Here is a 4,326-nt window from a genome sequence, read left to right on the forward strand (position 1 = left end):
CGCGGTCCGTGAGTTCGAGCCCCGCGTCGGGCTCTGGGCTGATGGCTCAGAGCCTGGAGCCTGTTTCCGATTCTGTGTCTCCCTCTCTCTCTGCCCCTCCCCCGTTCATGCTCTGTCTCTCTCTGTCCCAAAAATAAATAAACGTTGAAAAAAAAAAAAAAAGATAAACTTGTATCTTCCTTTTTGATACTCATTTATTTTCAGGCATATTTATTCAAAATTTGGCCCTCGTCATAATTGCAATCATTGCTTTCTATATTCTTGTTATGATCCTTTTTTTTGTTATGATCCTTTTTATGGGAAAAATAGATATATAAAAATGCGAATAAAGAGGTAAAAAAAAAAAAGCATGGTTTTTCCTTTAAATGATTTGAGTTTGCATTAACCAACCTCTTTTAAATGCCACAACTATTGCTTCTCGGCCTTTTGGCTTAGATAAAGTGTAGTATCTGTTCTTACAGGTTTAATAAAATGTTGCAACTATTTTTTCTCTACATTTTGTTTATTGAGACACACTAATTAAAAGGATTAATTAATCCTTAATTAACAGAGGGCATGTTTACATGGACATTATAACAAAACATATACATTAAAAGTGTAGGAATGTGTTGCCTTCCTACTAAACAGAATGTTCCTAAGCTTTTATATGTACAGAAGTTGTACAACTTAATGTCCTAAAGTACAAAAGATAATTTATAAAGTTATTTTACACTAAGTACTATTTTATTTTTTACTATGTAGTTCAACCCCCTCAAACTGTTTTGTATAATGACACACAGATATCTGTCCATGATGTAGGAAGTCTGCCTCAGATGTAAGGTGTTTGATGCTTGAACTGACACAGTGGGGTATAAACTGAAATCATCCAATTTGATAGTCAGTCCTGCCAACATTCTGCAAGATTAATACAACTAAATTTGATTTCCTTTAACTGCAAGATTACAAAGGGGGGGGAACCCCAAAAACATATTGTAACTTAAAAAAAATCACAGCATCTTGGTTTTAGGAATTTTTTTTTCAACTTTTTTTATTTATTTTTGGGACAGAGAGAGACAGAGCATGAACGGGAGAGGGGCAGAGAGAGAGGGAGACACAGAATCTGAAACAGGCTCCAGGCCCCGAGCCATCAGCCCAGAGCCCGACGCGGGGCTCGAACTCACGGACCGCGAGATCGTGACCTGGCTGAAGTCGGACGCTTAACCGACTGCACCACCCAGGCGCCCCAGGAACTTTTTTTTTTTTAACACAGTGCTTTAAAAACATTAATGTGTGGCATAATGGTGTAAAGAGTATCTGTTTCCCTAACTTTTGGTTTCTACTTTACATACAGAGATAAAACATCCTGCTAAGAAATAAAAAGCACCTGTCTTAACGTGCAGAATCATTCCTGGGTTCCTACAGGGAGTACAGATAAATGCCTCCCTGAAAACACCACCAAGCTGATACAAGTGTTTTTTCAAAGAAAAAAAAAGAAGTGATGTCCATGTTTACAAAGTTGAACAAATCTGCACAATACTTGATTAAGAAATGAAAGGAGAAATTAAAAAAAAAAAAGATACATTCTGCTTGTTCTGAAGGGGCATACTACCTAGTCCTAGCTGGTGGTTAGAATACAAACTGTATACAATTTAATATAAGACATAAACTGCAGTGAGCAACTAACACATCTTTCCCTATCATAGCATCAACAGGTTCTGATTGGGAAAGAGAGGGGAGGGGCATATCACATCCCGGTGCCTCCAGCATCTTCCAATTTAAAGCAATATATTTTGGCTGTTCTAAAGTACTTCTTGGCCCCTGAATAAGAGTCCCATGGCCTCTGTTTGTTAGGGGTCTGCCTGTTCACACACTTGACTTATCCACTGTCAGTTGAGGCCTTTTCTTACCAAAACAAAATTTGTATATTTTGGTGGTTGTTTTTTTTTTTTTAAGTCAACTACAATGCTATGTTCTATCAGGATTAATATACTGAGTGATATTTACATCTCCAAATATCAGGTCACGATCTCTATTATATGTTGAAAGTAGAATCATAAATTATTATACGCTTTGCATATCAGAGCTGGTATCACCTTTCCCATAAAGAATGCTGCCTGAAATTAACATATTCTCAAAGGTAAAATGCATATTCTCCAAAATGCATTTTATTATGACAATGCATGTATTTACTCATAAAAACAATAAACACAGACAATTCTACACTAGCTCTCACAAATTCTAAATTTGTGGATTTAGGACTTCAGGTTAAAATCAGCCATCCAGCCATCCACCTTGTATGGGGAGAATAGTTCTGCTAGTGTTTAGAATAAAATGATTTCTTGGGATTAGAAACAGTAATGCTTTTTTTTTAATTTTGAAATGGGTTTTGCTTTTTTATGATTGGTTTTAATTCTGGCATTTCATCTTGCCAGCTACTATCCTGTTTAAGCAATGCTGTCAGCTAAAAGGAATTTCTGATTAAACTAAAGTGGTCCAGTGATAAATTACATACACACCCTACTTTGAATAATCCCAGCCAAATTGGAGAAAAATGCTGCTACACTATTATTAACTAATGTAATGAAATATCCCCATTTCGTGGTTTACTTTTTAAAAATTTTTTAATGTTTATTTATTTTTGAGAGAGAGAGAGACAGAGCACAAGCAGGGGAGGGGCAGAGAGCGAGAGACACAGAATCCAAAGCAGGCTCCAGGCTCTGAGCTGTCAGCACAGAGCCCAACGCAGAGTTTGAACTCAGGAACCGTGAGATCATGACCTGAGCTGAAGTCAGACGCTTAACCGACTGAGCCACCCAGGTGTCCCCATAGTTTACTCTTTGCTTTAATAAATTAAAAGTAAGTTGCTGGTAAATATTTACTTTAACCCCTTTTTTTAAATTTTATAATGCTGTCTATCAAGGTGGTGATGTGGGTAAGGCTTGGGGTAAGACAGGCATGCCCTCTACGGGCCTCACTGCTATATTGAGAGGGCCAGCTAACGTCACAGGTGTTGGCAGGTTCACTGGAGACATGATCGTGACAGGGTGGGCTATATTCACTGGAGCAGTGACAGAGGTGAGAAGGTTGACTAGGGTAGTGAATGTTAAAGGAGAGGTCATGGATAATGGGCTGGTTATAGTTACAGGGTGCGCTCTGTTCGTTGGGCTGGTTATGGTAACTGCACTTGAAACATTTACTGGATGCTTCATGCTCGTTGCTGCTGCCACTGTGATTGGGTTTGACATCGCCCCAGGTGACACGCAGGACATTACATTGAATGGAGCAGTGAGAGTCACGGGTGTCATAGCAGCCACGGAGGTCAGGCACGGGTTGGCAGCTTCTTGCTTGCTTGCTTTGACAGCTTCTTCCCCCAGTTTCAGTGTCCCCGCCTGCTTCCCCGGTCATCTATCACATGTTGTTGCCGCTGCTGCTGCTTCTGGCTGCCACTCTCCACTCATGCATGCATGTTCTACTGATGCCTTGTGCACATGTATTACAGCTGATACCTTGGCTCTGCCCGTGTGTCTTTAAGTGGCTGGTGATGTATGCTGCACTCAGAAGCTTCCCACAGACGTTACACCGTACCTTGCCTTCGTGGCGCCCCGTGTGTGTCCGCAGTCTGTCTTTGGTGGCCAAGGCAACAGGGCACGTCTCGAGAAGCCTTTCCCACAGACGCTGCCAGTATGGGGTTTGGTGCTGCCTCCTTCATGAGACCTCACATGAGAAGTCATCGGCCCTTTCTCTTGAAGCGCTGATTGCAAACAGGACACTCGAAGGGCTTTTGGTCCGAATGGAAGAGCCTGTGCCGGTTGAGGTGGTACACATCCCGGAAGGCCTTCCCACACATCTGGCAGGCATGGTTCTTGACAGGCTTATTGGGTTTCTTGACGGCCGGGGCCACGGCCATAGCTGTGCTCCTGGCACTGCCGCTGGGGTTGGTGCCCGAGGAAGACGCAGTGACTGTTGATAGGATGCCAGCAATGGTAGAGACCAACGAAGTTCTGCTGCTGTCCCCGGTGATGGTGGAGATGAGGGGAACCATGTAGTGGGAGTTTTCTTTGACCAGGACACCAGCTTGATCCCTGTGTGGCAGGACTCGTGGTGCCTCGGATGATAGCTGTCCCTGAAAGCTTTACTGCAGTCAGTGCACACAAATGAAGTTTGGGATGTTTCTTTTTTAATCCTGATGGCATCCTTTCATGTTTCTGGTGCCACTTGAGGTTTCTGAGTTATGGAGATTGGAAGCAATGGTTTCTGATCAGGGGGCTCTGCAGCAGGGCTCTGGAGGGGCAGCAAGCCGTTCTGTGCTGCCTGCTCGTGGCGATGGGAGGCTTCATGGGCTGCCAT

General features: G+C 42.5%; 2 pseudogenes; one reads left to right on the forward strand and one right to left on the reverse strand.

The window, feature by feature from the left end:
• Positions 1 to 410: 410 nt before the first annotated feature.
• LOC121040550 (uncharacterized) lies at positions 411 to 617 on the forward strand (annotated as a pseudogene).
• A 2,277-nt stretch (positions 618 to 2,894) lies between these two features.
• LOC121030054 (vascular endothelial zinc finger 1-like) lies at positions 2,895 to 4,326 on the reverse strand (annotated as a pseudogene).

The sequence above is a fragment of the Herpailurus yagouaroundi genome, unplaced genomic scaffold (genome assembly GCF_014898765.1).
Source record: "Herpailurus yagouaroundi ecotype Mexico unplaced genomic scaffold, PumYag 28, whole genome shotgun sequence".
NCBI classification, from domain to species: Eukaryota; Metazoa; Chordata; class Mammalia; order Carnivora; family Felidae; genus Herpailurus; species Herpailurus yagouaroundi.